The 13,589-nt window shown below is 41.4% G+C and overlaps 1 pseudogene; it reads right to left on the reverse strand.

Moving 5' to 3' along the window:
- Positions 1 to 11,468: 11,468 nt before the first annotated feature.
- On the reverse strand, positions 11,469 to 12,523 carry LOC144254357 (phosphoribosyl pyrophosphate synthase-associated protein 2-like; annotated as a pseudogene).
- Between the last annotated feature and the right edge of the window lie 1,066 nt (positions 12,524 to 13,589).

Raw genomic sequence — 13,589 nt, forward strand, 5'->3', positions numbered from 1 at the left:
AGTGTGTGGGTCACCATGTTCCACCCAGTGAGAGCACCCTCTCCTTCCATGAGGGCTCCAGGATCAATCCACTGTCTTTCTCAGGACCCACTGAGGATGGAAGCTCATGCCAAAAGACACAGCAGCACAGTATCACCACCCTGGGGTTCTGTGGAAGAAAGGGTCCCTGAGAAACCAATAGCTGAGGCAAGCATGGTGGTACATGTCTGGAATCCTGTGTCTTAGCAGAAGGATTGCCAGTTCAAGGCCAACCTCAGCAATTTGGCAAGGCTGTATGTAACTAAATGAACCTCTGTCTCAAACTGAAAAATATAAAGGGATGGGGATGTGGCTCAATGGCAAAGTGCCCCTGGGTTCAATCTCTAGTACCAAAAAAACCCCCAAAATTCCAGCAGCTGATCTTGGAAGAAACATGTTTCTTTCTTGCTTTCTTGTCTGGGTATTTTCCATTGTCATCGAATGTGCAAATATGGGCAGTCAGAGAACAACAGCCAGTCTTTCCTGTGTATATTCCAAGGATCAGTACCACAGATAAGCTGCCATGAAGTCTGCTGGTTATGCTGTTACATTCCTAAGAAAACCTAGTGCCTGTTCCTCTTACTTCTATGGGAAACAAGCAGCTACCAAAATGGAATGTCCAGCAGAATCACCATCCTAATTCTATGTTTGCCGCAGTCTGGCTAGGCACAATTCAGGAGCCACTTGTCAAAAGAAACAAACTTTATTTTTATAACCACACACGCCAAACAAAACAGCTCCTCAGGAAAAACCTTCAGAACCCAACTGCCACCACCGCTTCCCACAAGCCTCTCCACCTCCCCCACTCCTCCTGCTCTTGAGGCTGATTGGCTGGGTAGCATGGGCAGAGCCAAAAAAGTCCCCCAATGAGCAGCTCTGTGGTCTGAAAGGGCAGGGAAACAGCCCGATGAGCATCACCGCAGAGGAGCCAATCAGTTGGCAGCTAGAAGTTGCTGGGGCCACTGTGAGCCAATCATCAGCTGGCAGCTGGAAGTTTGCTGGCAGCTGGAAGTTTGCTGGCAGCTGGAAGTTTGCTGGGGCCCCTTCGGTTGTGGCTCTAACATATGTTCAATTTGTATTTGTCATTTTTTGGTGGAGAGAATCAACCTGCAGGGAAAAAATTGACCATATTTATGTTTATTGAGTATATCTCATTTTATCACCTAAAATTAAAGATGGCCCATACTAATTATGGTAGTGGCACAAAAGTGTGTCTTAACTCTTGAAGTCATATCCTCAGAAAAACAAATAGAAACCAACCACCCAGCACAGCCCAGTTCTTTTCTTTCCTCTCTTTTACCTCATTCATTACCAAAGGAATCTAATGGATAGTTTTATTTCTCTATGCCATCACCAAAAGACAGAAATTGATTTCTATTTCTATCAGTTGGAGTTGTATATAATTGAAGAAATCTGGTGTTTGGGATGAAACTTTTTTCCTCCAGTACTGGAAATTGAACTACCACTGAACTATATCCCCAGCCCTTTTTAATTTGAGACAGGGTCTCACAATGTTGCTGAGGATGGTCTCAAACTTACAATCCTCCTGCCTCAGTTTCCTGAGTAGCTGGGATTACAAGCATGCATCATTACAGCATTGGGATGAAAATATTTAAAAGAACATCCTGAGGGGCTGGGGTTGTGACTCAGCGGTAGTGCACTCACCTGGCATGCGTGAGGTCCTGTGTTCAATCCTCAGTACCACATAAAAATAAGTAAATAAAATAAAGGTATGAAGAAAAAAAAGAACATCCTGTACTACATTTTAACAAACAGAAATGAAATGCACTGCATTGTGTTTGAATAGAAGTCTTGGGGTTAGAACTGGAACTTTTATCTTCTATTTTTACTGTTGGGTGTCTGCAGCATCTCTTAAGTCTGGGCAGGGAACTATCTCATTTTAGAATGTTTGAGTGTAACAGAACTATAAAAAGAAAAGGAAGATTGATGTTGTGGTATGTTTTTTAATAACTAAAATAGGTCAATTTTCAACAAGATAAAAGAGCTGGCAACAAGTTGTCCAGATGCTGAGAAGCCTGTAAGGACTTCCACGGGAGTAGTCATGAGGCCAACCAGAGGCCCTAGAATTAGTCCTGACCTTGTCTTTCTGAGAAGCTTTGGACCCTGGCCTGGACTAAGAGGAATATGTCTCCCCAAGCATGTCTCTTCCATGTCTTCCTTCATGGTCCTCAAGTAACTATATCAGATGGCCCTGCACACTGTGCCCTGAACAGGGTAGAAAAATGGGGACAGACCCATGGTCCTTACTTCACAATAATGGAAAGAACTGAACACTGCTCCCCCACTGCTCACGTGCAGATCAATGGTCTTGAGGGACTAAGCTACTGACCCTGTTTGGGGCAAATTTGGCCCTTGAGAAGGGCAAGCCCTGAGGCAGGGGTGCAATGAGAGATTCCAGGTGACCTAACCCAGTTCTGAAGTTGTCTGTTCTCGTCGTCTCTTCCCTGTGCACCCAGAAGCCCCCACTTCCCAAGACCATATAGGTCAGGCCCTTCCACCCTCTGCCACAGATGAACCATATTGAGGATGCCGAAGACTAGGAGGGGTCCTGGGAATCTTGGGTCTTCAATAGTCATCCCCACACTTGTTTCCTGTCCTTCTTACTGACCCCACTCCCTATGGGTCTGAAGCAGCAGTGGTTGACTTCTCCGCACACTAAACCAGGTCCTAGACTTAAAGACAATTTGAACTTTGATTAACACTTCTCTTAAGGGTAGTGGAGTATTGTTAAACTACAACACAAAGACAAGACCATTGACTCCAATTTAAATCAAATTAAAGCAAGCTTGTAATTATGACCAGCTGGGGCTGTCTCTCCTGAAACCCATGGGAAGAGAAGAGCACCGCAGCTTTCTAGTAGTGCAGCTTTATAGCACAGAAAGTTGCAAAAAGAGCAGGTGTCTTGAGAACTTACAGATAATAGGATTTTGACAAGCATTACACAAAGACAGGTAATTGGTTAGTGATCCAGCAATTAGGGAGTAAATTTAGATCCCAACATCAGAATTTATGAGGCGCCACTGGAGTTTTAGAGAAGGTCTTTTTCTGGCCTGGGAAAGCCAGAATTTATGAGGCACCACTAAAGTTTCAGAGAGAGTTGTTTCACGGGGAGCGGCTGAAGGTAAGTAAACTGCTCGCCCTTGAGGGCAGGGCGAGAGGATGGGTAGCCATTCTAAGTTTCCTCTTTTGTTTTGCTTCATTTTTGTTTTAACTTGCCTGTCCCTGGAGATGAGTGAGAGGGAAGAAAAACTGCTCACATCTGAGGAAAAACTATTTGAGTCTGAGGAACAGATAGGCAGAAAGGACGGATGCACATGTCAGGAGGATAGAAAGGCTGATATAATGAATTATTGTTCCAACTTTATTTCATTCTGTCTCGGTTTGGTTTGGTGTTATCTTGTTGGGTTGTATTATAGTAGAAATACGGGATCAGAAATTAGTAAAAAACAAACCAAAAGAGTGTTAAGTAAATTGTTAGAGGAAAGAGGCATCTCAGTAAAATCAAGAACAGTCAGGGCATACGTTGATACAATACAAAAATATAGCCCATGGCTTTTTAAGGAGGAGTTGTTAGATATATCACAATGGAACCATCATGGTGAAGATTTAAAAAGAATAAAAAAGTACAACCCAGGGACTCTGCCAGTTGGCACATTGACATTGTGGATGTTCGTATCTGGTTTGCTTACAAAGGTAGAGGAAGGAGAAGACATATTGATTCAAGTAAAAGAGAAGGTCTCTCAAGTTAGTCAGAAAGAGGAAAAGATTCAAGTAAAAGAGAAGGTCTTTTGAGCTAGTGAGACAGAGGAAGGAAGTTTAGAGCAGAAAAAGCCATCAGGGGAAAAGTTACAACAGGAGACTGCTAATAACACCTTTCTATCAGAGAGCGAAAGTGTCCAACCAACAGCACCACCTCTACAGGAGACTGCTACTAACAGCATTCTATCACCAGAGGGCATAAGTGTCCAATCAACAGCACCACTCCATATGCTAGGAGGCTCCAAACCCCCGCAGTTGATAGTTGGGATCCTGAGACAGGATCTCAAGTATGCCCTGTATTTGAGGTAGGAGGGCAGCGAATTTACCAGGGTTTAAATTTCAAAACAGTGAAGGAGCTAAAAGAGGCTGTAACAACCTATGGTCCTCAAGCACCCTTCACTGTAAGCTTGGTCGAATCCATTACCAACTTAAACATGACGCCAGCAGATTGGGCTAATATTTGTAAAGCTGTGCTAAATGGAGGTCAATACCTGTTATGGAAGGTTGCCAATGAGGAATTTTGCAAGGAGACAGCTAGGCGAAATGCAGAAGCTGGTTATCCTCAGAGAAATCTAGATATGTTGTTAGGAAAGGGACCTTATGAGGATCAGCAGCAACAAATTGCATATGATCCTGGTGTATATTTACAAATTGCTGTAGATGCAGTTAAGGCATGGAAGATTTTACAAGGATATGGAGGTTTACAAGGTCAATTATCTAAGATAACACAAGGAGCTAATGAACCTTATGCTGAATTTGTAGATAGGCTTATTCCAACAGCTACCAGAGTTTTGGGGAATACAGAACAAGCAATGCCATTAATAAAACAACTGGCTTATGACCAAGTGAATCATTGGTGCAGAGATATCATTAGACCATGGAAACAGGATGATTTAAACACATATATTAAATTATGTAGAGACATTAATGAACAAGAGCAAATCATGGCAGCTGCAGTAAAACAGGTTTTAGATGCCAGAGACATTAATGAACAAGGGCAAATTGTGGCAGCTGCAGTAAAACAGGCCTTAGATGCCAGGCCAAGAACATGCTACAATTGTGAACAAACTGGACATTTTAAAAGGAATTGCCCCATAGGAGGAGGGTTTAACAAAACTAGGTATCAAAGGAGTAGAATACCGGGTATTTGCCCAGGATGCCATAGAGGGAGACATTGGGCTAATGAATGCCATTCTCAAACCACCATAGAGGGTACTCCCTTACATTGGGCTAATGAATGCCATTCTCAAACTACCATAGAGGGTACTCCATTATCAAAAAACGAACAAGGACCAAGTGTTTATCCAGATATCGTGGAAAAAGGCATTGGGCTCCATTGCCAAAAAATGGACAGGGGCCCCAATGCTCCGGGGCCCCAAACCACAAATATACAGAGCACTGGAGGAACCCAGCAACCCCAGCAACCCCATCAGGGTAGTGCCCAGGACATCAGATCCCTCATCAGATAAACCAGAGGGAGCGCAGGATTGGACATCTGCGCCTCCGCCAGATCAGTACTAACTCCAGAGATGGGAGTTCAAATCATTCCCACAGGGGTGAAAGGATCTCTTCCCAAAGGAACAGTAGGCTTATTATTGGGATGCAGCTCTTCTACTCTAAAAGGACTTTTGATAAGTCCTGGGGTAATTGATCCCGATTATGAAGGTGAAATAAAAATTATAGCCAGTTCTCCAAAGGGTATATCAGTAATTTCACCAGGAGATAGAATAGCACAGTTACTAATAATACCCAGCCTACATGATAAATTTTCCAGTCATGCTGTAGAAAGAGGTTCCAAGGGATTAGGCTCCACAGGTGTAGATTGGGCTATGCTTTCTTTAAATTTAGATTCTCGTCCCATGCTAAAACTAAATATTCAAGGACATGAATTTAATGGGCTACTGGATACAGGTGCATACCTTAGCATCATCTCTCGTCAAGAATGGCCAAAACATTGGCCATTACAACAAGCCACTCAACCGCTTTGAGGCCTAGGAGTGGCGACTAATCCCCATAGAAGTGCAATGATATTAGATTGGAAGGATCCTGAAGGATGTGAAGGAACTATACAGCCATATGTATTGGATCATCTTGGCATTACTCATATAACAGGAATACCATACAATCCACAGGGACAAGACATAGTTGAAAGAGCTCATCAAAGTATTAAAATGTACTTATTAAAGCAAAAAGACAGAATTGGGAAGGGGTATATATTCCCCAAAGATAAACTTAAAATAACCCTTTTTATTCTAAACTTTTTAAATTTGGATTCATCAGGACTTAGTGCTGCAGAAAGGCACATGTGTCCAAAAAATGTACATAAGCCCAAGGTATTTTGGAAAGATATTCTAACAGGACAATGGAAAGGTCCTGTCCCAGTAATTGTCTGGAGTCGGGGGTCTGTTTGTGTGTTTCCACAGGAAGAACAGCAGCCGATTTGGATTCCAGAGAGATTAACTAAAGCGATTTCTACAGACCAAAAAGAAGATGATTTGGCTCAAATCCATAACAGCTGATATCCAAAACTCCAATTTGGCTATCCTTACATCTGCGACAGAACCAGGATGCTTTTTTCAATATCTATTTTATTATTGCCCTTTCCCACATCATGAAGTTCTATTTTGTTTTTTGAGCTCATACAGACCTAGGTTAATGTTTTGCTGATCAGTTCTATTGTTTGACTATAGAGTTTTTAAACATTGCAATGGAGATTTCACCTGTAAAAAGTTATAAGGCCTTTACTATTATGTTATGTGTTGAATGTATTATATTATTTGTGCATACTTGTGTTTTGTGTTGTATGTTTGTATGTCCATATGTCCATATATCATATATGATGAGTGCTCATGAACAAATGGATCCAAATTATTTTTTATTCACATGAGTTAAATGTTTTAATTTAAATTGGGTAAACAGTTGTTGAGGGTTGTTTTAATATGTGTACAAAAAAGGAGGTTAACAGATCTGTTTGTTTACTTTCACCTTTCTTTTTCATTTTATTTAATAATTCTGTTCAGGATAATGTAAATCATTCAGAAAATTGTTTCTTTTAGTGCCTGCTGGAATGTTACATAATTTTTTCTTTAGCCACTATTGCCAGAATTCCTATCTTCATCCCAGTGCTGGTGAAGACAAAGATAAAACCAATCTACAGCTTCTGCAATAGCCATCACTGAACTGCTTGCAGAACTTGCCTGGACTATGTATCACTTGTATGCATTGTGAACTCACTTGTATGCATTGTGAACTATCTGTTGGTGCAGTGACTTGTGGTTAGTGTTGGGGTATTTTTGCTGATGGTGTCATTGGTGGTACAATTTTTCCAAAAGGAGCTGTCAATTGGCTTGGTGTATCATCCTCCCTTCTGCTTGTGATGGTTGTTCAGCTAAAATTTGGGGCCAACAGAGGTGAGGCAAAGAACCTCACCCCACTGCTGGTACAAAGGCCTATCCACAGGTGTAGCTATATGCTGGACCAGTAGTCAATGACGGGTAAGATCCAATTGCAATGGTACCAACCTAAGACAGGAGGCTGACTCCTTGAGGTCAGCTCATCAGAAGACGAGTAAGAACCATATATAGTATTGGACAACCTAAGGCAGGCAGGGTCCCTAAGCCACATGCTTGTTGCTTAAACAGAGAGGGGGAGGTGTTGAGAGCCACAGCCGAAGGAGCCCCAGCAAACTTCCAGCTGCCAGCTGATTAGTGGCTCACAGCGGCCCTAGCAAACTTCCAGCTGCCAGCTGATTGGCTTCTCTGTGGTGAAGCTCATTGGGCTGTTTCCCCACCCTTTCAGACCACGGAGCTTCTCATTGGAGGACTCTTTTGGCTCCACCCACGCGACCCAGCCAATCGGCCTCAAGAGCAGGAGGAGTGGGGTGTTGAGAAGCTTGTAGGAAGCCGGTGGTGGAAGTTGGGCTCTGAGGGAATTCCTGAAGAGCTCGTGTGGTGTGGCATGTGTGTTCTAAAAATAAAGTTTGTTTCTGCTTGGTAAGTGGCTCGTGAATTGTGCCTAGCCAGACTGCGGCAGAATGCCTTTGGGATTTTGATTGGAATTGCATTATACCTGTATAGTGCTTTTAGTAGTATGGTCATTTTGGCTTGAAGTCTACTTTATTTGATATGAGTATGGACACCCTTTCTTGCCTCCAAGGTCCATGTGAGTGGTATGATTTTTCCCAACCTTTCATTTTCATTCTGTGTATGTTTTTTCCTAACAGATGAGTCTCCTGTAGGCAGCATATTGTTGGATCTATTTTTTAAATCTAGTCTGCTAGCCTATGTCTTTTGATTGGTGAGTTTAAGCCATTAATATTTAGGGTTACTATTGAGACATGGTTTGTATTTCCAGCCATATTTGTTTATTTTTGTTATTTTACTTGACTTGGTTTTCCTCTTTGATTAGTTTTTCCTTTAGTGTAATACCTCCCTCTGCTGGTTTTCATTGTTGTTTTTCGTTTCCTCTTCATGAAATATTTTGCCAATGATGTTTTGTAGTGCCAGTTTTCTAGCTGCAAATTCTTTTATCTTACATTTATTGTGGAAGGTTTTTATTTCATCTTTAAACCTGAAGCTTAATTTTACTGGATACAAGATCTTGGTTGGAATCCATTATCTTTCAGTGTTTGAAATATATTGTTCCTGGATCTTCTAGCTTTCAAGGTCTGTGTTGAAAAATCAGCCATTAGCCTAATTGGTTTACCCCTATATGTAATCTGATTTCTTCTCTTGAGGATTTTAAAATTATCTCCTTATTCTGGGCATTTTCATTATAATGTGTCTTGGTGTGGATGTGTTGTGTTTTTGCATATTCAGCATCTTGTAGGCTTCTGGGATCTGTTTTATTCTTCATGTCTGAAAAGTTTTCTGATATTATTTAAATGAACAGACTGCTCATTCCTTAACCTCCATGCCTTCCTCTATCCCAATAACTCTTAAATTTGGTCTTTTTATGCTATCCCATATTTCTTGGATGTTCTGCTCATGATTTCTTATCATTTTTGCTGTGCTGTCTACATTCTTTTCAAGATGATATACTTTATCTTCATTGTCAGATGTCTTATCTTCTAAGTGGTCTACTCTCTTGGTGATGCTCTCATTTGAGTTTTTAATTTGGTTTATTATTTCTTTCATTTCAAGGATTTATGTTTTTTTTTATAACCTCTATCTCCCTGTTGAAGTGATCTTTTGCTTCTTGGGTTTTTTTAGGCAGCTCATTGTCAAAGTGATCTTTCACTGCCTGTATTTGTTCTCTCATGCCTTCTTTGAGATCCCAAAACATTTTATTCATGTATATCCTGAAATCTCTCTCTGTCATGTTTTCTGCTGTAGCTACCAATGCTTCTAGTGATGTGTTGCCTTGATTTGTTTGTGGTAATTTCTTCCCTTAACTTTTCATGTTGCTCACGTTTTTTCTTTCCAGCTCTGTGGGACTGGTGTATTATTGTTTTTACCCTACAGATTTGTAGTGCTCTTGTAGGATTCCAAGATCCCTCCTTTGTGGGGAAGGACAATGTTAACAGATCCTAATATCTACAGAACATCACCTATAAACAAATTATTGTTATTTAGACATTTATAGCAAAGTGGGGTAGGGAGGGAAAGCGTGGGAGGAAGATTGCCTCTAGATAGGGGATAGAGGTGGGAGGGAAAGAGAGGGGGAATGGGAATAGCAAGGATGGTGGAAGGTGATGGTCATCATTATACAAGATACATGTATGAAGATGTGAATTTGGTGTCAACATACCTTATATACAAACAGAGATATAATAAATTGTAGTATAAAGGTGTTTTAAGAATTGTAATGCAGAGAGAGAGAGAGAGAGAGAGCACTCTCAGGTATAATGGCATTAAAAAATAAAAATCCTTATGTGTTAAAAAAAGACATTGTAGTTAGTCTCAATGTCCATAAATATTGGATTCAATTATTATTTAAAATATAATCAGTAGTTTCATAAAAGGTGTACAGTTTCTGGTGGCGGACAGTGAACTGGGGACTGGGCGTAGGACAATATGCTAAGGGGGAAAGATGTGAGGGTATGGGGTTAATAAACTTAGGAAAATTTGAAGGAGAACTCTAATGAAGCGGGTTAGTATGAGGGAAATAGACAGGAGGTAATTTAGGGTAGAGAAGTACGTGGGAGGTCAGTAGAGTACATAAAAACAAACACACATATTATTTAGAAGATTACAGGATGTAATCTGCTGGGCGGGGAGGAAGTTGGAAACCAGGTACCTGTTCAAATGGAGGTCCCTGCTGATAGCCACAACCACCAAAAGATGGTGATAGAGGTTTTCCAAGTTGGAGTCAGTCTGCTTCCAGTGCTGGGGTGTCTGGTGAGGTTGGGGGAGCTGGGGTGGCCTTGTGCTGTGGCTAGATTGCAGCCACAGTTGACTCTGCTCCACCGCTTGAGAGCCGTGTGTGCGCTAGAACTGCGGGCTTTGGGTCTGGATCCAGAGTCTTTCTGGAACACAGAGGCTCTGATTTCTGCACAGGTGGTTGCAGCTCTGATGGTATCTGTGAAAATCCGCTGTGCAGGGGTCCTGTTGCATGCTCTGAGATATTGTATTCCATCTAGGTGAGACCTTGTGGAGACACTGCCTGACTACTTTCTTGGTTTAATTCCACAGAGCAACCAGAAACAGTATCTCCTCTATTCTACCTTCTTGTGTCCCATCCTATGTTATGTTATTTTAGAAAATCTGCTGTGAGCCTAATTGGACTGTGCTTCTTCGTATTTAATAATTTTAATAGCTTTATTCAGGTGCAAATGATATAAAACTGCTCATATTTAATATGCACAATTTGAGGAACTTTGACATATGCAAACACATGAAATACCATCACTGTAATCAGAGTAGTAAACATATCGAACACCTCTCAAAATTTCCTTTTGTCCCTGTTCCTGAGTGTGGGGCAGGGGGCAGGGATATGGTAACAAAACAAACATGAAATGTATGGTCTTAGCAAACTTTGAAGTTTTATGTCTTTGAAGTAAACAATACTAATTTGTTGCAACTTTATGCCTTTTGAGTAATAGCTCCCTGTTTCTCCCACCTCATAAGCCCCTGAAAACCACCATTCTAATTTCTGCATCTATACATTTGGCAATTTCAAATACCTCCCCTAAGGGGAATTTGTGTTATTTATCCTTTTTTATTTTTTTTAAAACACACACAAACACAAATTTTTATTCCTTACAACCACATATTCCATATTCTTGTCTATAAAAGCATTTCTAAAAACATCATTTACTTGAGTCAACAGTATAATCTTTTTGGCTTTTCAATTGCAGGTATCAGAGTAAATTGTTTGAACATTTTTGGACACTTGGCTCAAGCAACTTTGGAAAAAAGCTGTTTGTAGGCTTAAAAATCTTATTCCAATGTTTTTTTTTAATAGTTACACTAAAAACAACCACATTTTAACTTATTTAAGAGGAGATTAGTTTTTCTTTTATAAAAATTGCTCCCCAAACTCAAATACCCAACCCGACAAAAAAGTTTTGTCTGTCTTCCCAGGAATCCATGGGGACCGGTGCGGGGAGCCGGGAGGAACAGCAGCACAGGGTTCCCTTAAGTACATCCAGCCCTAGCCAGAAGGGTCCTCACAGCATTCATGCCTGTTCTTCTAGTTTGGCCCTTGAAAGTTTTAAAAAGGACAGCCTTTTAGTCATCTAAGCCTATGTTTCTGAAAAGGTAGGACATAGACTCTCCATTGTGAATGCGACGGATGGCTTCTGAGAGTATCATGCTGATATCCACAGTTTTGATCTTGGGACACTGAAGCTTCTGAATTTCACGTGGAATTGTATTGGTAACCACCACCTCATCAATGGCAGACTCTTCAATCAGCCAGGGGCGCGGGGGGGGGGGGGGGGGGCGTCCGAAGACAGCAAGCCATGAGTCGCCATCACGAAACGAAGATCTTATATGCACCTATTTCCTTTAGGGTCTCTGCTGCAGCAAGAAAGCTGTCCACATCATTGATGATGTCATCCACAATGATGGCAATCCTTCCTCCAACGTCACCAACGACTGTGATGGGGGGCTTTTCTTTAGGAATCAGCATGGGGATCTCCAAGCTGGGGTGGATGGCAGCTACACTCCTGACCATGGGTGGGGAGTGCCGTCCATCAACCAAGTCTGACTCAGCATCCTGTGCATCTCCATGAATCACAGCGATTCCCAGGCACAGGCGCTCAGCAAAAGACTCTTGGCCGAGGCTGGAGACTTGCCCACGATGACTGCATTCTTGTAATCTGGGATCTCTTCTTGAATATACTGTAATAGGAAGGGAGATTATCCACAGGAATATTAAAGAAACCCTGAATTTCCTTCTGGTGTAAATCCATAGTCATGAGGTGGGTTAGACCAGCTTTGCACATCATGGAGGCCAATAATTTAGAGACAATGGAGCCTCTTTTCCTCATCTTGCACTGTTTGCTGTAAGAAAAGTAGGGGATCATGCCGATGATGCTCTTGGCACAAGAGATCTTACATGCATACACCAAAATCAGGAGCTCCATGATGGTGGTGTTCACATCCTTGGAGAAGTCTGGATGATGAAAACGTCTCTCCCCCTCACAGACTCTTGAATCTGTACTCTGGTTTTCGGCAATCTTCTTTGAACGCTCCATACATGATGAATTAGAATTTGCTGAAAACAGCACCAGACCTCCTTTGGTTATGTTTATCTTGGTTTCTAATTCAGGTGGCGTCACACAAAACGTCAAAACCTTCTTGGTTTTCCGATTCTGAGCCCTCCGCAGTGGAAGGAAGAAATCACCGCTCTCCAGGCGGTGTCCCTAGGAGCAAAATGGCGGCCCCATGCGAAAGACGATATTTATCCTTTAATGACTGGCCTATTTCACTTAGAATAATATCCTCTAGGTTCATGCATATGCTTACAAATACAGGATTTCCTTCTTCTTTCAAACTGAACAATAGTCCTGTGTGTGTGTGTGTGCGCGCGCGCGCGCGCGCACCCGCGCATGCACATCTGTGTTGTAGCTGGTGTTGATATCTTTATTGCAGTTGCTGTTGATATATTGACTATGTACTGGGGATAATGTTGCACTGATGTGGGAGTTCAGATCTCTTTAAGATCCTAGTTTCAATTCCTTTTGATATAAACTCAGCAGTGGAATTACTGGATCATATGGTAGTTCTGTTTGTAATGTCTGAGGGCCTCCATACTCGTTCCCATAGCTTCTCTCCCCTTCTATATCTCATCAACAGTGTAGAAGGATTTCAGTTTCACTACAACTCCACCAACACTTATATTTATTTTTTAGTAATATCTGTCCAACTGATGTGAAGTGATACCTCATTGCAATTTTGATTTGTGTTTTCCTGATTATTGTTACTTACTTATTTTTTCATGTATAAAAAAATTAGTTGGCCATTTGCATGTCTTCTTTATAGAAATATCCTTCGCCCATTTTTATTTTATATCCTTCGTCCATTTTTTAATCAGTTCATTTTTTTTTTATTTACTACTGAGTTGTTAAGTTCCTTATGGTTTTTGAAAATTAAACCCTTATTAGAGATGTGCTTTGTAAATATTCTCTCCCATTCTCGGGGTTGCCTTTTCAATCTGTTGTTTCCTTGGTTGGGCAGACACTTTTTGGTTTGTTTTGGTCCTACTTATCTAATTTTTATTATTGTCAGTATTTGTGGTGTGGCAGCAAAGAGATCATTGCCAAGACTAGTGTTTACAGGTGGAAGCCACTGCAGAGTGAGAACCACCTTGCCCCCAGCGGTGGCGCTGCGCTGTACTTGCCAGAA

This window comes from Urocitellus parryii, chromosome 1 (assembly GCF_045843805.1).
Source record: "Urocitellus parryii isolate mUroPar1 chromosome 1, mUroPar1.hap1, whole genome shotgun sequence".
In the NCBI taxonomy this organism is placed as follows: Eukaryota; Metazoa; Chordata; class Mammalia; order Rodentia; family Sciuridae; genus Urocitellus; species Urocitellus parryii.